This window comes from Harpia harpyja, chromosome 4, assembly GCF_026419915.1.
Source record: "Harpia harpyja isolate bHarHar1 chromosome 4, bHarHar1 primary haplotype, whole genome shotgun sequence".
NCBI lineage: Eukaryota > Metazoa > Chordata > Aves > Accipitriformes > Accipitridae > Harpia > Harpia harpyja.
Window position 1 is genome coordinate 14,387,234 of NC_068943.1, and position 24,525 is coordinate 14,411,758.

A 24,525-nucleotide genomic window follows, 5' to 3' on the forward strand; every position below is an offset into this window, starting at 1 on the left:
AAGAACAATTTTTAGATTATGCACATTTTCAATTTTCATATCTGTTCTAAAGAAATCAAATTTTTTTGTCCAAATAACTGTCAATGTGCTGACCTGCTTCACTAATATGTTATAATTGTGTTCTGTAATACTTGTAATAAACTGAAAGTTCCCCAGAGGATTTCATGGTGCAACTCAGTTGAAAAAAATCCTCTGTCACCCCTTTAAAGCTTGAGCTGAGACTGAAAACATATGCTGCCTACTAACCAGCAATTCTTTGTGTTTGTTACTCAGGCTCCTCTGGGCTGCTGAAGATCCCTTTAGAAGAATCTAGGGAGTGTTAAAGAAAGATTACAAGAAATGCAGTTATATAAGAATTTTGAGCAGTATAAACACAATAAAAATTATCAAAGCAAATATTATACCTATTAAACTACATTTTCAGTAGCCTGAAATTTGCACTGAGTATGGACATTCTGCAGAAAACATAGGATTTACCTGCAAGGTAGCACAAGCAAAGAGTTAATTTGGGTACACTGGAGCTGATGACCACTCACCGACCTGCAGGAAATAATCAGTTGCCTGATGCATAAATATAATAAATCCACTGGCAAAGAAGAGTGGGATGAAAACGAATAGTGCCAAAGAAATGACAAGTTGCAAGAAGATGATGAAGTGGAGGATATATTCTACATTGGGAGGAAATTATTTTTCTGATACATCAAACCATTATATCAGTTTGATGAAAGTGCAAAGTAATTGATTCTAATGATACTGAGTGACTCAAAATGGTGTTACATGAGGTTGCTTTAAAAACTGAACAGGACAGTCATTTTCTTATTTTTCTAAGAATGGTTTAAGTGCATTTTTCTTCCAGTGATCTGCATGATTTTAAATTAGTTTAACATTTTAAACAAAAAATTCTCTACAGCTTTTGCATCTAACAGTATCATGACACTTACTACGGAACATAGGGTGAAACTGGCAAGGGAAACATTACAAAGTAAGCACGGTGACATTAATTAGGAAGGATTAGTTGTGAGAAATAGAACAATTTATCAAAATTATTTTTGCTTTAATAATTAAGGGCACAATTATCAGTATTACAAACATATAGAGGGATTATAGCTTCTAATTTTCAATTTGATTAATTTTCTTTTGTTAACTCACTTTCAGAAAAGAATGAGTTTCAAGAGAGTGAAACGTCTGAATTAGGTACACAGAGACAGCATTAGCTTTGTGAGAGAACCTTACAGGAAATAAATTAGAGGGGACTATGTTCCAATATTTCTCTGAATTATCAGAATATAAAAACTTACAAAAGAAGTTTCAAACACATCTACTTTTAAGAATTCTCTTGTCTTGGATACATTCTAAATAGGAGACTGTCTTGTTCTCTTGCACAGTGCTGTCTTTTGCCTGAGACTCTTAAATATATTTCATTTACATGATATCTTAACATCTGGAGTTAGGCCTATCTTGAAAGAAATGTTCAGAAGAAGCGAAAGTTAAATTCGAAGTCTATCTTTACCTTTAAAAAATAAATCCAAAAGACAGTTCTGTTTCACACGGTGTATTATGGTAGATTCCTCCAATTTTGTTAGATCACATACCCATTGAATGTGGCCACTATTCTTGAAGTCTTATGAACAGGCACTGTTGTTGTTGTTATACATCAAAATTATAGATTGTTCAGAATATAAAAATGGATATGGGAGATGGATCATTTAATTCAAACTAGGATAGATAAGGAAGAAATATTTAAAGTTTCAGCATTTTTAAATGTCCAAGGAGACTGAATGTGAGTATCATAGCATGTTTTTGAAAAGGTTCTTTGAAATGCAGAAGCACGTAAAGCCATTAATTTTTCTTCCTCACTTTTATAGAAAAAAACAAATATTTAAATCAGTGCACTTTTAATATGTAGTTAAATACAATTATTTTTATTTTATCAAGACTGTAGGTTAGGCACTTAGATGTGGCTATTGATTTTCATCTGTGCTGAGTTTTATACATTGGTCAAATGGCATTTGAATACTTAATGAAATAAAATATATGATTCTTATTCCTCTTATTCTTACTACTAATTTGCTAGCTTGTTTCCTAATGCTGCATCAAAGTAGAGAGACACACAAAAAAAAGAAAAGCATGGGACCTGAAATGGAACTGCTTCTAACTCTTTTTAATGGGTATTCATAATATGTACAAGTAGAGTTACATATCTTTTGTATCATAGACTTTACATCATACACCCAAAGCTGATAAACACCACCATACAATTCATAAACAAAATTCAACTTCAGACATGCCAGGTGTCAATGTTATATATTTCTGGTCATTTCTATTTCAGAATCAAAATCATCTAAATTGAGCAGAATAACTCTGGTCCCAAAGCACATCTAAACTATCTGATAAAGTACCACTGCCTGAAAAGCAAAAACCATAAACAGACCTCTGAGATGGTCTATGCACATCGAACACATGGGTATTCCAGCTGAATATATGATTATTCTCTGGTGGAAGAGGGCAGGATTTGACCACAAAGGGATTCTTTACAGAGTTAATTTCCCATTGAAATGGATGGCTCCTCCCTCCAAATAGATTTTGAAGGCTGTGTAAATGTTTGAAATTTGAAAATAAAGGATATAAGTAAACAGCTATTACTGTTACACTATCTCAAGGAATATATTGTGCATTTACTAGAATGCATTCAAACAACACTTACATAGCAAGTAGTATTTAAGGAATTACTGAGTTAGGACAAGAGAGAAAGAAAAAAAAAAAGAAAAATTGCCCTATTGCCTAGTTGAACACTATGGGAAACCACATAACAGTGCTGTACTTCTCAGTGATAACATTACACTGAGAGGTACTTTTTAAGTAGAAGACATGAATCATAAAGGTTTTAGTAATGTGGAGCAGAACAATACAACTGATAATGTATCTTCCCTGCTGCAAGCAAACTAGACCTCTTTGTAGCATGAATCACTTTTTGTTATTGCAGCAGTTTTGAACATACCAAGGTGTCTTTGAGGTCTACAGTTCTGGGAAAAAAGGATGAAAAAAGTGTGAATTAAGTAACAGAAAAAGAAGCTAAGAATGCTTTCGTTTCGGATACAGAAGAAATTATTTAAAATAATGAAATCAAACTTGCTGCCCCAAACAGCTCAATACACAGTAGGTTCCAGATAAGGAATAAAACAAAGTTTAGAAAACTCCGAGCATGCACTGAATGAGACAGTCTCAGATCAGACATTAATGAAGAGTGGCATGAATTAACTGCTTATGGTGCAATTAACCATCCTTACTTGTAGTTAGTGTGCCAAATTCCTGTGAGAACTACAGTAGCATTCATCGAATTTGTATGAATATGAAACACAACTTATTCTGAGAAAAGGATCATGAAGCACTTCTTCTTCTTCAACTAGAACTGAATGTGGGGGACTGGAATTTTGGATAGATCATATGTAGTATTACTAACATAAATAGTGAATAACCTGAGAGGTAAAAATTACCTTGGTTTTCTTAGTTTTGTATTATTAGACTGCTGTGTATTAAAGGCTAAAAATCTGTTAACATTTTAGAAAATTTAGGAAATTAACTTTTTTTTTTTTTGCTAAACAATTAATTCAATAGAGTGGTAACCACAGCAATGTGTCTGTTATCCAGGATTTAATAAAATATTTTTGATACATCCAGCTCAAAAATATTTGAGTAAATTCTCTGTGACCTAATCATCAATCTAGGGCTGATTATGAGGGATTGGAACTATACAAAAATGACTACAGTTAAATTTCTCTTTGAAACCAAATTTTTTACCTTTTCAAAAGTTTAGAAGAGAAGTTGAATCAGTGAGAAGATTAATAGTTAACATTGGTACATGCACTAGATTTTACTGGGTCTGAAATTGATACAAAGAAGTCAGAATGACTATATTTCCATGTATATACTAACTTATGAGAAATTTTTTTCTTTTTGATTCTGTGACATTTTTCAAAACATTTATTTATTTTGGAGGTGTTATTTCACAAGGAAATCAAATCCTTGAAGAATTTTTTACCTTTTTATCATTTTGCAAATAAGCATAAATAAATTTGCACACACAGATCTCAGATTTGAGTGTGAGTTGCATGAACACAAATAGACATCAAATTCAATGTAGAAAAATGCATGCAAGCCTCTTAAACACCACCAGAGAAAAAAATCGAGATGAACTACACCAAATAAAATACACGATCTTATGGAGACTAATCATGCCAAATAATAAGTGTAACCAAGAATTCATCTTTGATCCTCTAATTTGAATGCTACTGTTCCAATAGTTAATGTCTACTCTTGGATAATTGTTGGAAACATTTCTGTTCCTATTTGTGGACCGTGATTAATACAAGAGGATTCTGCCTTGCTTAGAGCTTCTCAGTACTATGACCATAAAAGCAAGCACTAATAGTCATAATGAAGGATTATATCCTGATACATTTACTCCTGCTGACTAATAACTACAATGAGTTTTAATATTTGAGAAATAGGTGAACAAAACCAGTGATTAGCCATATATGATTCTTCACTGCCAAATTATTGCAGGATTAAATTCCTGATTTTTTAAAAATACTTTGTAATGTTTTGTTTCTGAAAAGCACTACATAAAACATAATTTTATTTAACATTAGGCAGTAAGACCTTGACAATGCAAGAACACTTTAGAAAACTGAGATGAATCATTAGAATTGTAAAGCTAAAGCACATTATGCCATTCTGTGGATGCTGTCATTCAAGTAAAGTGGTCATGGTTCAACACAGTTTAATCCCCTTAGAGAGAACATTGAGTTGCAGCAAACTAAGGTCACTTTATTTTTGAATAACAATATCCATACAGGGGCACTAATGTACTTATCCGCCCAACTTGAGCCAAGTGGTCTTAACTTTCCTGAAAGTTTCCATGTAGACCCACCTTAAAGGATTTACAGAAAGGCTTTAAGAACCATTGTGAGCATCATAGAAAAATAGAAAAGTGCTCAAGTGTTTTCTTTAAACTTGCTTTAGAAAATTGGAATATCAGTTTGCATTAAATGTGAATAGGAGGTGCATGTTACTTTCTACAGTTATAGTTTATAGACATTTTCACTTCAGTGTTCATAAGTTAATTCACATGTGACTTTGTTAAGCTTCCCATCAAATGTACTCAACATTGGCATTTATTTAGTACCAGTGATAATCTGGAAAGGAAAAAAAAAAAAAGACTTACACATAATTTCTACAACTCCACAATTCATTAATAGTTTAGTTTATAGAAGCCAAGTGCCTTACTATGTTCTCACTAGTAATTGCAAAAGGAATAATGTAAGGAGTGAAAAGAAATATGATGAGCAAAGATTTTAAATTGGTGTTAACATACAGCAGAAGGTCCCATGGTGACTGAAATGGTGTAGGTTATTTGATCGACACCTACATTTTGGGGTCTTACTCTTGCTGAAACCCATGGCAAAATTTCTTGGCCATGTACAGGGGTCTAGTACCTTTTTAGATCCTGTACAATGTACAGAAGATTTGAATGGGACTATAGATATGACATAGGACCTATGGGTGATCCACACCCATTAGTAGCTGCAGATAGAACAGGCAAGGTACCCAAACATGCTACAAATACCCTTTATGTAGGCATGCAATCAAATTGAATCACATCTCCCAATTCACTGGAGAATTAATAGCTGGTGTCTTAAACTATCTATAGAAAACCAAAAACTGGTTTGATTTTCTGATTGCTCATTACAGTTTCTTGCTCTATTGGGAAGTCATGAAAAAATAGAGTCCTGCTTTGTGAAGAACTTTATTTAGCTCATGAAATCTACTGTTCCTTTTGGCTTTCTTTCTTGAGTCAGCCTTTGACTTGGATTATGTCCCAAAGGGGAAAATATAGAAAGTTAGAAATGACATCACAAAACTATGTGCCAGCTTGACCTGGCTTCAGTCCATGTATTCCTTTCTGGCGGTTGGGAACATCTAGCGTCTTGATGGTAAGCGTATAATGAAGTCTGTTACTAGGAATCACATTGGTACTGTGATTGAACTGTGTATTGCAATTGCTGTATTTTGCTAAATGTCACATTTGTATTGTATTTTCGGTATGTTTTGTATTACTCTGTTAAATCAGAAATCCCATGTAACATCAAGTATCTTCAAATAAGTAACTTTGATATTAAACATTGCAGCCTCCATGTGTGGAATATCTAAAAGAACCTGGTCAGAGAGGTCCCACTGAGCTGGGACAATGCATCATTACACACTGTGATTTATTAGTCTCGTATTGGACCCTAAAAGGTTATTTTCAACAAAGCATACTATCCAAGTTTTGTGTTACCCGGCATGTTTTGTTCAGGGACTTCTACTGAGCACAAAAAGACTTTGCAAGCACAATACAGACAACTTTAGTGTACAAACAATTATTAGTTGTGTAATACACAAAGAATACCAGGCTAAGTGTTCATATGACCTCCCCTGATCACAGAGGCTTTTCTGGCCAGCCTCTAATCAGGTTGTGTAGAAGGAGGGCCAGCCACTATTCCAGACTGGTTTTTCCCCATACAGTCTTATACCTTTCCATGTTGGCATTCTCCTTGAATCCTGGAGCAACTAACAATCCTGTCTGGACACTCCTACTTCTATCTGCAGTTTAACCTTTCTCATTTTATACAGTTCAGCCTTCTAAACCTTTTCGCCACTCTTTTTCACAACTTCGCAGTCTCCTCAGAAGTCAAGGTGACCAGGCTGTTCCATACCAGGGCTAAGGCCTTGATGACAAGCAGTTGAACCCCTGGGAATGGGAGAGAGGTTATGGAGGGGATTACAGAGTGAGGGTGTTGCAAGATGCAGAAATGTCTAAAACCTGTGATGTTTTTTGCTGTTTGATTTGTAACATTGCTATCCCCAGACTAGCAAAATGTTATCACTTTCCAGATTCTGTCTGTCATGTATAGTCAAGTCAGGGAAAGCTGACTGCCCATCAATAAAGGTTAAAAAAAATAAATAAATATGAGACAGATCTGACTTGTTGCTTCTTGATCTGGTTTGGTTTTGTTGGTTTTCACACAGTTCACACAATTTAATGGGGCAGTGGAGGAGAAAAAGAGATGATTCTTCAGAACAGAAATAACAGTAGTGATCAAAAATACTATTCCTACTCTCAGAAAGCAAAAAGACAGCAGAGTCATAAGCTCATGGGCAGATGATGAGTGCCTCAACCCTTACTGAGGGCTTCACATCAGATTAACAAGCAGTGTTGCAGGCAGAAGAACACTTATTCTGAAAGCACAGAGAGCAACAGTCTGAGGTCTGGATGAGACCCTATGTAGCTAAAAACAGAAGAACCAAATACCAATGTTCAAGGAAGACACAAATCGTGAACCAGAGGGAATAAAAGGCACTGCGTTCTCTAACAAATGCAAGACAGCTCATACAGATCAGGAGACTAACAGATTCTTAGGACTGTTTCCAGAGAAGATGGAAGACCCGAGCGCTCAGGACCCCCATTTTCCTAGCAGGACGCTGAAACCCTTAAAGATTGGAGACCACAGAGCCTAGCATCTTAGGCTCAATTTTATTTTATTTTTTTACTGTATTTTGTGCTGCTTCAAAGCATAGATCTATTCCTGCCTATCCTGGACCCACCTGTGTAGGAAATCCAAGTCTCCACCCTCCTTGTCAAAGTGTCTGGTTTCACCTACAGTATACATAAGTTAGAAAACACTCCATTGATGTAAAAAGTAATATGACAGGAAAAAAAAGGTGACACGTATCAATTTTACCATTTCAATAACTGGCTTTTGATCTCTATGTTGAGCATAGAGATTATTTGAAGCCTTATAATCCACCGTTACATTTTTCTATACTTTTTTCTTTTTTGGACCTAATAAAATCTTTCCAACAAACCTGAAGAAGTTGAAAGTGAGAATATATCTCTTTTTTAAGGTAAGCATGAACAAAATGCTACAGGAATATTGAGGATTCAGTACAAATCATCTTTTGGAAAAACAAACGCACCAAAAAGCCTCAAGAGCATTTTTCTGACATTTACTGTGCTTGCTCCATAGTACTGCTAGTTAGAACGTTCAACTGAATGAAATAATGAAAAATGTATGTACACTATATGAGCATCATTTTGGTAAAAATTGATTAGAAAATTAGTATTAATTTACTTTTGTGAGCTTACACAGGTTCTAGAAATCAAAAATAAAAAAAGAAAAATACATACAGACAGACATTGCCAAATAGTGGGTTTGTTCCTTGTTCAGTACTGACACAAGCAGCAGTGAACAAATTCTATCTTTTGCAGTGGAAAAATGAAACCTATTGGGGGTAGAAAAAGCCATTATGACAAGAGCATACCAGAATGTTTGGAACATCTAAAGAAAAAATCTCCCAGCTATACCTCTGTTCATACCTTAAAAGCATCCACAGTGAAATTGATTTCTTATATTTTCAGACACCTCAGAATTTGAGAGGATTTGCTTTCAAAGACTTGGTTTAGGCTCCTATCTTGAATTGGGCAATATTAGGAAATTACAGCCCATTTGGATTCTTGCCTATGCTTTGTCAGAGAGGAACTACATGATGTGTACCTGATACCCTGTCTGATCTGCTGGCCTTGTGTTGTGGTGTAACCCCAGCCAGCAACTAAGCCCCACGCAGCCGCTCACTCACTCCCCCCGCAGTGGGATGGGGAGAGAATCAGAAGGGCAAAGGTGAGAAAACTCATGGGCTGAGATAAAGACAGGCTAATAGGGAAAGCAAAAAGCTACACATGCAAGCAAAGCAAAAAACAAGGAATTCCTTCACCACTTCCCATGGGCAGGCAGGTGTTCATCCATCTCCAGGAAAGCAGGGCTCCATCATGCCTAATGGTGACTTGGGAAGACAAAACACCATCACCCCGAACGTCCCCCCCTTCCTTCTTCTTCCCCAAACTTTATATGCTGAGCATGACGTCATATGGTCTGGAATATCCCTTTGGTCAGTTGGGGTCAGCTGTCCCAGCTGTGTCCCCTCCCAACTCCTTGTGCCCCCCCAGCCTCCTCGCTGGTGGGGTGGGGTGAGAAGCAGAAAAGCCCTTGGCTCTGTGTAAGCCCTGCTCAGCAGTAACAGAAACATCCCTGTGTTATCAACACTGTTTTCAGCACAAATTCAAAACATAGCTCCATACCAGCTACTGTGAAGAAAATTAACTCTATCCCAGCCAAAACCAGCACACCTTTCTGTCAACCTTTCCCTCTTAGCAGAGGTAAGTAAGGCTTTGGAGGAAACAACATGACAGGAAAGCACCTCTCCACAGGCTCTTACACTAATATCTCAGTGCATTTGAATGGGTGACAGATCCTACATCATCCTGCAAAGGAACTTATAACAGCTACTGGATTTTCTTGTCTTTACCAGATTTATGAAAAAAAAAAAAAAATATCTTTCAGAACCACAGATCTGTAACAGGCACCCTGATTTTCCAGTCCTGGCTCAGGAGTCAATCTGTATGCAGCTACCTGTATACAGTGGCACACATGTACTGTCATAGTATAACTAGAAAACAAACCATCTCTCTTTGATGTTGTGGCTGTATACATTCAAATTGTTATTTAAAAGCTAACAAGTATAAGAATGATTTTTATCAAAGAGTAATAGTTTCAATTAAAAATATATGTTTTTCCAGAAATCAGGGCTACATTGATAATATTTTTAAATGGGCACCATATATTTGAGTCATGACCATAGATGAAGAATTTGGGTTTTTTTTAAATAATGTGTTACTGAAAACAACCCAGAAAGAACAGAAAGTAAAACAAGATCATGAAAACCTTTAAGTGTTAGGATAAAATTATTTAAGTGGCTCCAATAATTGTAGATCTGAATGGCTATTACGTCAATATTCTTGGAATGAGAGTAGGTGGGTAGATACATTTGCATATCCATACGCTAGAAAAGAAGATCTTCCCCTTTCCTAGAATCAGGAAATAGATAGGAAGTTGGCATGAGAACCCCGAGTCGTGAATGAAGCATTACTGACTACAAATAAGAGCTAGTCAGTGATAAAATTATGTGATACTTTAAACAAAAAGTATAATTTTTATCATTTGTTGCCAGATGTGTGAAGTTTCCAGAACTTAATAATGTCATGATTATAGGTGATTTCAACAAAAGACTGGAAATGACAGTGATACTTCAAAAAATACATGCATAAGTACAACAGGTAAGATAGTGAGATACTAATTTTGCACTCTGAGCAACCTACTGATAGAATACTGGTAAAATAAATTAAAAAAAAAAAATGGATGTTTAAAAATAATCTTTTAATAATTTCTGTATCCAACAAAACTTTGGAACATGCTGGTGATATGTTTTTGTACTAGTGGAGGGTGTCTAGATATGACCACAACATTTCCATTGTCAAATTGAAGTCCTAAGTTAAAGTTAATAAAATAATTTTTAAAAACCAAACCCATGAATAAAGAGTTTATTACTAACTCTCCCACCCTAAATGTGTTTCAACTTGAAGAAAAATAAACTGTGTCCTAATGAAGTAATTGAAAGAAAATCAAGGGATTAATATTCTATGGAAACATATCAAAGTGTTTCACAGACAATAAAGCACCTGTTCTAATAGTAATAAAATGTAGCTGAGAAAAAAGAGGGGGGGGGTTTAGTGGTGATATTGTGGCAGTATAAAGAGGTGCAAATTTAAATTAAAAAATGTTAACGTATTTGAAAATATAAGCAAAGGCAAAAAGAAAGCAGTTTTGGACACAGAGGTTACTAGGCCTATCGTACAAGAATGAATAGCAAATATTTACAGAAACTGTCAGAATGCTCTAAAAATCATGGATGTACTGCCAAGCTGTTAAATAGATGTTGCAATCATATCCTATGTTTTGACCATCATACAGCCGAAAAGCTAACAGACTATTTTAGCTCTACTGAAAGTATTGTCAAAAAAACAAATTGAATACTCTAAGGTAGAAAATCTCCAAAATACTTTTTAACTACCTCAGACAGAACTTAGATAAAACAGAAATTAAACTGAAATGCTTTTGTTGCAAAATCCTTTCCCTTTCTTTTCCATTTCCTATTCCTTATAGGTGAGCTATTCCTCATCTTTTTTTCCTAACGACAAATTGTCAAAACTCTTTGTGGAAGTTAGAGGCTTTCATTGAAGTGAAATACCTTCCAAATATCAAAATGGTATCAGCTGACCTCTGTTTTAACCTTCAGCCCCAGAATACTCGTTTTTCTAATTCATTGATTGTTCAACGGACTGTGCATAAATAATGTGGACTGAAGGACTGTAACTCAGGATCTCCTTCTTATCTTGCTAAGGTTCCTAATCAGTAACTGAACTGTCCTCAGGTTGCAAGACTCCTTCATTGCTATGAGTGTCTACAGTATATGAGCTTCCAAAGGAGGGACAGCCTCAAGATTGCAGTCTGGAAAATGACATACATGGGTGTCAATCCCTTTCCTCCACTAAATGAAATTAGAAAAGATAGGTCTACTTCATGGAACAGCTGTCATAAAACTAAATTTTTTACAGTGAGGATGGTGAGGCACTGGAACAGGTTGGCAAGAGATGTTATGAATGCCCCACCATTGGAAGTGTCCAAGGTCAAGTTGGACAGGGCTTTGAATAACCTGATCTATTGAAAGATGTCCCTGCCCATGGCAGCGGTGTTGGACTAGGTGATCTTTAAAGGTTCCTTCAAACCAAAACCATTCTATGATTCTGTGATTCTAAGATTCTAAAAATACAAATATGCCCTACTGAATTAGACAATGACGCAGGACAAGTGGATTTCAAACATAGCCACCTAATTCTATCCCTAAATTTCAGAAAAGGCAGGTGTTTAGATTACACTTGTATACAACTTTTGCTAATCGATTCTTCATTTGCTTGACGAAGATCTTTGATCTTTTAATTGGCTGCCCTGGAAGCACAGATATCTAACTCTGGTGCCATGAATCACACTGACAAGATCACTCCCACTGACACTGAACTAGCTATACTGACTGCCAGTTCTGAAAATGGCCAAAAGCCTTTTAAAAAACTTATGCTTCTAAAGATTTTCATAGGTTGTAACTTGTGTGTCCCATAAAGCCAAAATCTACTTTCACTTGAATTAGCTTGATTAACTTTGGACTAATATAGCTATTAAAAATAGAAAGTGATAATTTTCATTGAGGATGGGACTACTTATTTCTGCTACGGATAGGAATAGTCAACAGTCCTACATGTTGTAAGGGATATTTAATCTAAATATTAAGAGGAAAGAAGTCTGTCTGTAAGGACAAGTAAGTATCAGAACACAGTGCTTAGTGAATAATAGCATCTCGAGCACTTAAAGTTTTTAAAATATGGTTTAAAAAAAAAACTGAAATATTTTAGATATAATGAATTCTACCTGCAGATAAAAAGAAAGAGCAGATAAACTCTTGTGGCTGCATCCATTTTATACAATTCAGTGACAATGATAAGTCTCAGACAACTGTGACTGTACGTGTTCCTTACCTCCTGGTTTACATATGGTATCAGTTGACAAGTGCCTTCTCAGAATAAGTTTTTATTAATTACACATATTTGCAATGTAAATCCTTACTTAGAATTAATTCCAATACCATTTCCAACTTGTTCAGCTTGTTTTCAGCTGAAGCTGAAAGGAAATTTGAAGGTTTCTTGAAGAAAACATAAAAAAAATGTAAATTAATGTACAGGCAGGAAAACACAAACAAAATAAAATGAGATAACAAGCAAGCCATCTTCTAGCTGTACTACTGTTGTCTTTCTGAGATTATTTCAGGCTGAGATTCTTTTTACTTGTGTTCTACAATGTTTGGATATGATTTTATCATCATCTGCGGAGAGACCATGAAAGAGGTAAAACAAAATAAAGTGAGTATAGCAAAAGAATAAATAGCTTGTTTCAAAATCAACAAAGTTTGTCTAAGATTTTCATTGTATAGAAGGCAGGAGATTTTTCATCCCTGAAGACCAGGAAGGAGGATATCTGGTAAAGACTTGGGAACACAGCAACATTTAAAAATGTTTTTCTCTGAACCTAAAAGATATGAAAACACAAAGAAGTGAAAACTTGCAAATACATTTAAAAAAAAAACAAACAACAAACTCATGTTTGTATCATTAGGGCATCTTTCAGGGTAACTGAAACTTTTAGAAAGCATTTTTCTTTATAAGTGTTAAAATAAATGTCAAAGAGTTATTAGTTAGGAGGAGCAAAGAACATAACTGACATTCAAACATATAAAAAGCTATGATTTAAGCTAGAATTACAAGGAAGATTCTGGATTATTATTTCAACACATCACAAGCTAATACATATAATAATATGCCTATGCCTAGGTTTTAGTTTTAGCTTTGTATTTATGATTCTAATGTACCTGCTTTTTAAAGGTGTAAGTTGTCCTATTAATAAACTAATAATTTTACAGTTACACAGTTTTCCTAGTGAAAGATAGGAGTCCACCTGAATGAAAGAAACCAAAATTTATCTCACAAAATTGTTTGTTTACTGATGAAATTGTTAACAGAGATTTTAGGTCTAAAATGGTTATTAGCATAAGTTATTTTGATGTTGTCTTGATGATAGAGAAGAAATATATTAAAAGTAAATCTGTAGGTCAAAGTTGTGATGAAATATAAATTTCTTTACAGTTAAGATTAGTATGCTTCCTTAATCTTTAAACTGCTAAATGCTTTAGTGGTAAGGCTGTTGCAAAATGTGATAAAATAAGTACATAATCATCCTTTAAAATATACAGGTGACATTTGAAACAACAATGCAAAGCATAAAGTTCCTTTCTGCAGCACTGTCACCAAAAATGACAGTTTTCATTGTTATGATAAGAAATAATGCACATCCTTTTGGACACACAGTTGTTTGAGAGGAAAAATGTATCTTTGTTAAGCCTCCAGGGTGTCTGCTTTTTCTTTTGACTTTAATGTATCGTGCTTCCTAAGTAACACCTAGGGAACAGTTTTGCTCTCCCTGAATTTAAGCATGGCATTCAGATGCTATCCACAGTACAGATATGGATATGTGAGCTTTGTGTCAGAGCTCCCATTAAAATTAATAGAGATCTATTCAGGACTGTAAATCACCTATAGACACCTGTTCTGTCGGATGACCACTAAGGTTCTGCTGCAGGTTCCATACATAGGCATCTAGTACCATTTGAGGTGTCCTATGATATTCAAGACATCTGCTTAGGCTTCACAGAGATGATGTACGGGCCACATCTACCATGGGCTCACCACTGCTCCTGGTGGGGACCATGGCACACTGATCCTCTCAGTGAGACCCACTGCCCCAGGCTACGGGAGACCCGCACCGTTGGCTGGGGGGCCCAGGGACATGGATAGGGCTGGGTAACACCGGAGAGGAGGAGTTGTTGTTAGTCACTCTTCTTATGTAACAATTTTAAAGGTATCATTAATGATCTTTTCTGCCTTATCTGACTATGGGTGTAGGTTGTTAGATTATTAAATCTAGATTATTAAACCCTTAACTAGCTAACATTAAGTCCTTAACTCCATATATCACTTTTGCCCATATCACAGACTTTGCATGTGGCAATAGATACAGTACTAATGACATTATAGTAACATGGGAGTTTGCAGTAGTGAATTTAAAAGACAAATTCATAGAGAATTCTACTTGTGAACCCATTTTTGCTTTGTTTCTCTGAAAACAAAGCAAAACAAAAATAAGTCAACTAACAAATGCATTGCATTTGTATACATTCATTAAACATTAAAACCTATGCAATGATGGATTAGACAACAGGGTACAACAAAGAAAACAGTAAGTTTGTGGAATGCTATATAATCTAATATATTAAATGAATGATATTACAACCAGTGACTCCAAATGCTGATGCTCTATTACTTGCATGTACAGGGTTCTCCACAGAACTTCAATCAAAACATGACATACAAGTGTACTTTTTGCAGCAGCCTTCTGCTTCAATCTGGGAAGCTGTTGCTGCTAGCACCTATTCCAGTTACTTTAGTATTAAATAATTTACACACAATTTTATCAGCTCCATTCTCAACATGATGACAAAAGTATATGTTCTGTGAAAGCTGTGTGTACATATTTTTTGATGAAGCTTTAGGATCTTAGGTTATTTCCTTTCTTAGAGAGTTGCCAATAACCTTTTATTTGCCAAACTTTTTGAGCGTGGAAACCCGCAAAGTGATCATGTATTATTTTTGCATTGAGACTTGCCCTACTATACACAAACCCTATATGACTCACTTCCACCTCCCTCCATTTGATTTTTACTTCACTCTCCTTTCATAGAAACAGAGATGGAGGATACCTGAAAAGATTATCTAGCTCATTTTCATGATGGATCTCCAGCACCAGATCACTGTATTAGGGTGGTGAAACTCCTGAGTTCATATGACACATACTAAAATCCTCGCATGCTGTCCTGGTTTCAGCTGGGATAGAGTTAACTGTCTTCCTAGTAGCTGGTACAGTGCTGTGTTTTGAGTTCAGTATGTGAAGAATGTTGATAACACTGATGTTTTCAGTTGTTGCTCAGTAGTGTTTAGATTAATGTCAAGGATTTTTCAGCTTCTCATGCCCAGCCAGTGAGAAAGCTGGAGGGGCACAAGAAGTTGGCACAGGACACAGCCAGGGCACCTGACCCAAACTGGCCAACGGTGTATTCCATACCATGTGACGTCCCATCTAGTATAGGAACGGGGAAGTGGGGGCAGGGATTCGCCGCTCGGGGACTGGCGGGGTGTCGGTCGGCGGGTGGTGAGCAATTGCACTGCGCATCATTTGTACATTCCAATCCTTTCATTATTTCTGTTGTCATTTTATTAGTGTTATCATTATCATTATTAGTTTCTTCTTTTCTGTTCTATTAAACCGTTCTTATCTCAACCCGCGGGTTTTGCTTCTTTTCCCGATTTTCTCCCCCATCCCACTGGGTGGGGGGGAGTGAGTGAGCGGCTGCGTGGTGTTTAGTTGCTGGCTGGGGTTAAACCACGACACATGCTAAGATCCACAAGATGCCAGTGATCAAAGACTGAAATAGAGAATGTGCTCTGCTGGACTTGTTGCTCACAAACAAGGAAGAACTGAGGAAGGGTGCAAAGGGGGATGGCAGCCTTGGTAGCAATGTCTGTTTGATCATGGAATTTAAAAACTGAAGGAGGTGAAAAAGATAAATACTAGAATCACAGCCGTGGACTTCAGGAGAGATCTTGGCTTGTTCCAAGATCCACCACAGAGGGCAGAAAGGTTCAGGAAAACTGGCTTGTTGGCTTACTCTTCAATGGCAAACCTCCTCAAAGCACAAGAATGGTCCAGGACGTGAAGGCAGTCAGGAAGATATGGCAGAAAGCAACATGGATAAACAGGAAACCCCTAAGTGATCTCAAATGCAAAAAGGAAGTACAGAGAAGATGGAAGCAGGGACAGGCATTCTGTGATGAATGTAAAGGCATTACCCCAAAACTCAGGAGATGAGCTAGAAAAGCCAAAGCTTGGCTAATGACGGATGTGAAGGACAACAAAATGGGCTTCTGTGAGTAAATTGGCAGCATAAGGAAGGTTAAGGAAAATACGGGCCTGTTGCTCAGCTGACCTAGTGACCGAAGACATAGAAAAGGCCAAGATAGTAAATTGCCTTTTTTTGCTTCAGTTTTCACTGCTAAGGTTTTCCTCTGGCTTCTCAAGTCTCTAAGCCCACCAGCAGAGTTTGTGGGAATGAAGTATTATTCACAGCAGAGGAAGATCCAGCTAGGGAGCACTTAAGCAATGCACAGATCCATGGTACAAGGTGGGATGATCCATGTCATCCCATCCAGGCTGCTGAAGGAAGTGGCTCATGTCATTGCATGGCTTCTCTCCACCATCTTTGACAGTTTGTGATGATTGGTGGAAGTCCCTGATGACCTGGAGAAAGCACGCATCACACCTATTTTCAATAAGGGCCAAGAGGAGAATCTTGGGAACTAGAGACCAGTTAGCCTTGCCCCAGGTTATGGAGCCAGTCTTTTTGGAAATAATTTCTAAGCACATGAAGGATTTAAAGGTAACTGGGAACAGTCAGCAGGGATTTACCAACCTGATTGCTTAACTAACCTGATCACCCCCTGCGATGAAGTGGCTGGCTGTGGGGATAAGGACAGAGCAGTGGAAGTCATATACCTTGATTTTAGCAACTCCTTTGATGTGGTCTCACATAGTATCCTTATACACAAACTGTAGAGATATAGACTGGACAAATGAATGATAAAGTGAGTGGAAAATTGCCTGGGCCACCAGTCTCAAACATCCATGACCTGTGAGACAAAGTGACACTGACAGCCAGCTACTTGTGGCACCTGTCAGTGATCTAAACAAGGCAAGCCCTAGGGCAAGATTTTCTATCTTTATCAATGACCTAGACAACAAGACAAAGCATGTTCTCAACAAGTTCACAGATGAAAACAAATTCTGGGGACAGTCGAAATGCTGGAGGGCCAGGCTGCTCTTCAGAGGGACCTAGACAAGCTGCAGAAATGAGTCAACAGGAACCTCATCATGATGTTCAACAAATGCAAATGTGTAGTCCTTCAAATAGGAGGGAATAATCCCACACAATAGCACAGGCTGGTCACCAACTGGCTGGAAAACAACTTTGCAGAAATGGTGCTGGGAGTTCTAGCAGACATGACAAACATGTCAGCAATGAGTTCATAGTATGCTGCAGAGATGGACAGCTATGTCAAGGAACTTGACTGGATGTGGCTGTGAGCAGAATGATCTATTTGGTCTAGCTTTGAGATGCCTTTGCTCTTCTTAAAAATCTTTGGTAATTCTGCTGTGTCTCTGAAGTAGACTACAGTATTTCACTATTCTCATCATCAGATACCCAAACCAAATCATTCTTCTTGGAATTTAAGTAAGTTCATTGTTTCTTGTCCTATCTACCATCATGGTTTGTAAAGGCAGATGGAGACAGCAGGCCTCCCTTCTGCCCCTTATTGGATCGGTGACTTCATCTTAGAATAAAGGTTTTACAGTTTCATTTGCATCACTATTATATTAATTGTCCTAGCCTAAAGGCTTTATCATATAGTCAAAAGGCTTTCAGTTACAACTTCCATAAAAATTAAGCAAGTTATATACACTTTCTCAAAATTTCAACACTTTACAACCACCACATCATGAAAAAAAAGATTAAGTATACAACTTGCCTACCAAGATCATATTTTATGGTATTTATATAAAGGGTTTGCTGTGGATATTTTACATAATACTAATCAAAGAACTTTTTCTGTGACAGACTGTCCCTTCAGTTTTGATTTGGTTTCATGTTCTTCTGATTCATAAACCCTAACAACTGTGTAAGGCAATTATCTGAGGTGATGACTACCCTCTTCTGAGATCTTTTCTTCTCTTCTCTATTCATTGACAGTAATGGGAGCCAAGAAAGCTAACTTAAATCAAATTAATTTTAGGAGGCAAAAGCTGATGAATCCCAGATAGCCATGAAAAAAAGGAAACAAACAAACAAAAAAGGTATTTAAATCTCATGCTAAGCTTTTAGGTAAGATTTTAAATTATTCCAGCCCTTAAGATAAGGAAAGATGTTTTACAGATTTGAAAAAAAATGTTCATATACATATAGCATCAGTGTCATCTAGGTATAAGACCATTTTTAAGCATGTGAATGAGTGATAGGTTTTGTTGGGGCTGAATACCTTTTATTTCCGTGTTCTAAACCTCAGACATCTATTTTTATATCTTAGTTCTCACCATTAAGATATTTTGGAGAATTTCCAATAACATTGTAAACCATGAGGGCTGGTGAACAATGTTAAAAATCTACTTGCACTTAATAGTCACTATTAAAATGGCAGCAACCTGAAATAGTCCTTTAAAAGGTTTTCTAAATGACTTATGAATTGTCCCAGGAGACTATATACAAAATTGATTACATGGAAATGTAGGCCATAGAATATTTAATCTCTATAAAAAAAGATACTAAACCAAGAAGTTTCCAGACCTTGTTGTCAGGGATATAATGCTGTTGAACATTAAATAATATCCTCCCTCTTGAGAACAGAATTTGCTGCATTTCATATTGTTCGATTTCTTTGGCTACTGAAGTCCCAAAGGGGAATTTTGAGAAAAATACAGAATGCATCTCAGTTTTGCTGTCTCTGAAAAACTAGTAGAATGACAATTCTTAGTTGGCCAAATGACACTTTTCACTTCCAGTGCAGCATAAGCAATTTAAAGCATAGTACCAGTATCAGTGAGGATAGAAAGCTGACCAATACTTTATACTTTCCATCAAATTCTTGACCAATTTGTATAAATTGTTGTTTTTAAATAAACCTGGCAGGTTCTGTCTAAATCACAAGGGAAATGCTAGTCTTGCTTTCATGATTTTATAGCTGAAGAAAATCTGCAATAAAGGGACGGAAAGAGTGAGGGATTTGATCAAGTTTGCATCTTTCTTAGATTATCTTTTCAATGGTCAGAATTGAATTCATATGAAAATGAAATGGGAGAGAACATCTACTGTTTTCTTCCTGTGAGTCAATGTAATTGAGTGAATATGGTATACCAATTACAGTGCAATAATTTGGTATTTTTTCAATACTGCCATTGGCAAATTACTTTAAATTTTCATTCTCTTGCAGATCAGGACGGGGGGGGCAGGAAATTTTTTAGGCAGGAAAATTTATTAAGAAATAATGTATTAAGAATATGTGACCATATTTGTATCAATGATGTTTTTGCTGGTTTTTATTTTTACATAAAATTATATTAAAGCAGCAAATTAATATCTGAATAAATAAAATTCATGCTTTAAAAAAATTTAAAAACTCTGGATGAACTCAAAATTTCCAATGTACTTTCTCTTAAAACGTCTAGTGTGGTTTTTGATTTTATGGTCTTTGTGTTTTTAATCAAAAAACTCAGGAAAAAATTGTGGGATAAACCAGTATCAATATCAAAGTAGCTCCCATTTATTTTTATTGATGTAGATACAGACAGATTTATAAAGAATATTTACTCTTTAAATCTTTTAATGACTTAGAAAATTAGGCACAGTTTGCCTGATACATAAAATTATTTGTCTGCATATTTGGATTTTTTTCTCTCTGTGAAGTGTACCACAGTAAGATGGAGTAATTGGAATGACAAAAAATACAACAGATTTTATGAGCTCGAAAGAAGATAATGGGTTGAATAAGCAAACTCTATCTTTTTTTTTTAATTGATTTTTTTTTCTTTTAAGCCAGGTATTCTGCTGTAACTGGCACTTCCCCCAGCTAATGATTGCTTTCTTTCAGAAGTTAAGTTTCCCTGTTCTCTCACCTAGTACCAGCTTCCTTAGATTTCATAGCAATTAGCCTGGACTGTCCCTCTTGTTAAAGCATGTTTTTCTCCCTTCTGGCCAGGGTCACAATTTGCTAGTAATTCTTTCTACTGATTCTGTTTGACAGGTCTGGGAATAAGTGATTTAAAAAAAAAAAAAAAAAGAAAGAAAACTACAAACTTTTCAGCTTTGCATCTATTTTTCTTTGAAGACATGAAATTAGCTGTGCTGGCCATTTGCCTAATCAGTAATATCTCCTTGACTCTTTCAAAAACATATTAATATCCAGTCTAAGATCTGTCAGATCTATCTAATATATTTTGCATTGAAGGAGTTAGTCATCATTGACCTATCCTATTCTAGGACAAATAGTTTCATTTGTTCAAATTATTTGGTGTCACTTCGTTGCTTCAGTCATTATCAGGCCACAAAGTGTATCTCTGGATTTTCCTTTTATGTTGTTATGGTCAAATCACAACCTAGGTTTCTCAGGTTCTTTGGCAGTCTGAAATCACAACCAAGGTAAGTCATATTCTCGTACATATTAATTGTACATTAATGTAGGGATTCATGCACATAGTGGGATCTGAGTGGTTTTTACTTATCCTGCCCGTTTTTCTCTGAATATGCAGCACAGGCAACGCTGTCATCCAAGAGCCAAGATCATCGAAGCCTTTTAGCCTTAAAAAACAAGCAACCAAACCAAAAAACCAACCAACAAACCACCCAACCATCTATTTATTTACCTTTGTCATAGAAGCAGGGGAAAGATTTGGAATTTTTTCACTAATACATTATTTGTGTTGAGATGTTGTCTTCCTTTTGTAAATTTTTGTTCTTTAATATTATTTGTTCTATTAAAATATAGTCAGGGATTTTTTGTTGTTATTGTTACTTCTGTTTTTCTAAACTTGAAACACTGCAATCACAATGTATTGTGATTGGCAGGCAGTTAGTTGTTCCTGGGTCATTTCACATTGCTTTTAACTTCCCAGTCCATGAAAGTAAGGAGGAAAAAAGTATTTCCCAGATAATTTGTGTCTGAAACAAGTCTGGAGATGTTGTCCAAAGATGAGGGTAGTTTCTTTTCAGAAATGTTATAAGAAAAAATTTCTGGTCTCTTAATTTCAATGTCAACTGCACAGATTCCTGAACTGACAAATTCTAGTTAGCTAGTAAGATTTTTTTCCCCCCCAAGTGAAAGGCAGTTCTGTAAGTAACATTCAAGTGTATTACAATAGATATTTTTTTTACACCTGCATTGTCTGATTCATTTGTTTTGTACTGTCCACATCAGGACAGAAGGTTAAAATAGAGTGGCAAGATGAGTCAAAAGTGGTTTATTTCAAGTAGTTGCAGATAATCCTTCCTGAATGATTAGCTGACCCTATAAAACAAAAGGACAAACTCCAAAATAAGAACAATCTGTTATTTTATTATTTGGTAAGGAGCGGGGAATAAAACAGTAATCAAAATATTGCAAAATATTTTATTACATAATGAAAGCCTATTTTATGTGTGCTGCAGGCTTCCTCTATGGACAAAGCCTGCCAATTTTCAGACTGCAAAAAAGTCATTTCATTTTGTGCAGAACTGCTCTTCTTTTGTATTGATGTATTGTAAAACTGATGGAAGATAACATTTAAATTATAGCCAGTTGCAAATAAGAGTATTCAGATGTAAAATAATTTTCATTTAAGGAAAAAATGTATCCCTTTTAAATGTTAAGAAAGACATTTAATGCCTTTGGGTACACATACTTTGTGCTGATGCTTCACAGAGTAATAGACAATACTTGCTTGTTTTCTATTTCAGAAGGTAAGAGACTGGAAATATATTAAAACATGTGCTTTTCTTCTTTAAAGGACACTTGAAGTCATTTTCTCTTCCTCGGCAATTAAAGAGATGGAGGGGGAAGAAAAAAAAAAGGAAAAAGAAAAAAGCTGAAATAATTTTTTGTTAAAACTGCACTTTTGACAGTGTCCTGTTGACACATATGGTTACCTAAGCAGTGTGTAGAAGTTATAAACTTATAGTGTATTCTAATTTATTGAACTGAGGCGTTAAGGACAGCTATGCTTTAGTGTTAGACCAGTCACTTCTAAAGGCTGAGAGAAAGCAGAAACAATTTAAGATACAATTCAGTTTCAGGAGAGGTCTGGAAGTGTAGCTTTGAGGGAAATTTATATTTAAAATTATGCAGGAAGGAAGGCTGCACATCCTAGAGGTTTGGAAATACCACAGCTTGAGTTTATGAGTTCTTATAACCAAGGGTCATAGGCTTCAATGCTGACTTTGACCACAGCACCAGAGAAAAAGCCAGCTTCAAGCGAAAGTGAAGTATGATAACATTAGGAAAACTCGAGGCCATGTAGCACAATTTGGATCAACTCTGAGAGTAGAGTTCTGTATAATTACATTGTTCATGTTTGTTTATAGCTACACCCAAGCAGGTCAGTGATCCTTAAGTGGAACAGTTGGGAATAATGAGTTTGCTGTTTAAATATGTGCATATATGTTTATATATGCAAAGGTTTAGAACTAGGTTAAGATATAGCTGCTTGCTTTCTCTCCTCAAGGTCTGGTTAAACATTCATATTCACAGAAGTAATGTTCTTAATCTTCACCTTGGCATCAAAGAAATGTGTAGAAGCATTTTTTCACTAACATTTGATTCTTGCTTTGTATTAATCCTGGTTACATCCTTTAACCAAGGATGTTCAAAACCACTCAGCAGATTGTTTCACATTGCGTGGCTTTTAATTTGTTTGTCTTAAACTTGAAAGATCCATAGCTGTTAATATTCCTGGCACATTTCCTTGCCTCTCAGCATGAAGTTCATTATCCTATGTAAGACAAATTAACAAAAAGACAGCCAACTTCAACTGGGCGTCAGCCTGAAAAATCTGAGGTACTGAACTATCAGTTTCACACACAGGTCTTTGTCATGACATCAGTCAGATAAGCTTTAGATGAGGATCAGCAGACCCTCACTGATATTGTTCTTCTTGCCAGTTCAGCAGCCAGGTTAAGTGACTTTTGAAAGATTAGGTCCTCATAAACAGCTCTTCAGCACAGCATCTTACAAGAATGCTGCACTTCTTGTTTTGTTTTGTCCTAGGTTACATCTTATTTTTTTTAAATCTAACATCTGTATGAATGAAAAAGAATTCATTAATGAGGGTATTAATAATGAAAAGAAAAAAGTTGCTTTTGTTTCACTGAATCTAATTCCTTACCAAAACCAAATGGATTCATTAGACAAGAAACTAGTCTGCTCAGTTAAAGGCTTGAACATGAGAAAAAAGTAACTCATTTTATTTGCTGAAAAAAAATTAAAATCTAGATATCTGAAAAAGTTTATACATGAAACCATAAAAACTGTAGCATTATAACAGTCGTCCAAAAGCATACATTCTTCATCTCCACAGAAATCCCTCCTATCTCCATCTGAGAGGGAATGAACAGTTGGCAAAATCAAAGCCAGCATTATCCCTTCAAAATCAAGAACAATACATTGTGCACAATCAGCTTTCCTGGAAAGAAAAATACTTGTTTGCTTAAAAGCTAATGAAGTACACATGCCTCAAAATAACAACTGGGAAGTCAGAAAGTGGTCTAAGCTCTGTCATCTAGGCAGTGCCATAACACAGGACTCTCCCTTGACAGTAACTGGGAATACTAGATGGACTGAACTATTAAAATCACAGATGATTGATGCTTATCCAGAATCCTCACAAAAGGATGCCCTTGACATGAACAGACAGCTTAAAGTATTCAGCTAGTAAACTCACAGTGCCTATGGCATCAGTTTAGCAAACTAAGAGCCAGAAGATGCTCCCCAAGTAGCTAATGCTCATAATTGAACTTTGGCAAGACTTTTACATCAAGCGAATAACCTCCCGGTGGTCCACCCACAGTGTTATCTGATGGTATCTTGTGTATTGACAGCTGTCCAGCAAGCTGGAATTACTGAAATTTTGGCAAAACAAGTATTCAAGCATTTATGGTACATGAGCAAAGTAGAGGTGCTGAGCCAATAACCCCTCCACAGTTTGATTTCTGTTGGGTGTTGGCATAATAACAACATAGACAATTTGATTTTCATAATATCCTTTGGAAGTCAGCTTCATCTATTCTATTCTCTTTTTCATT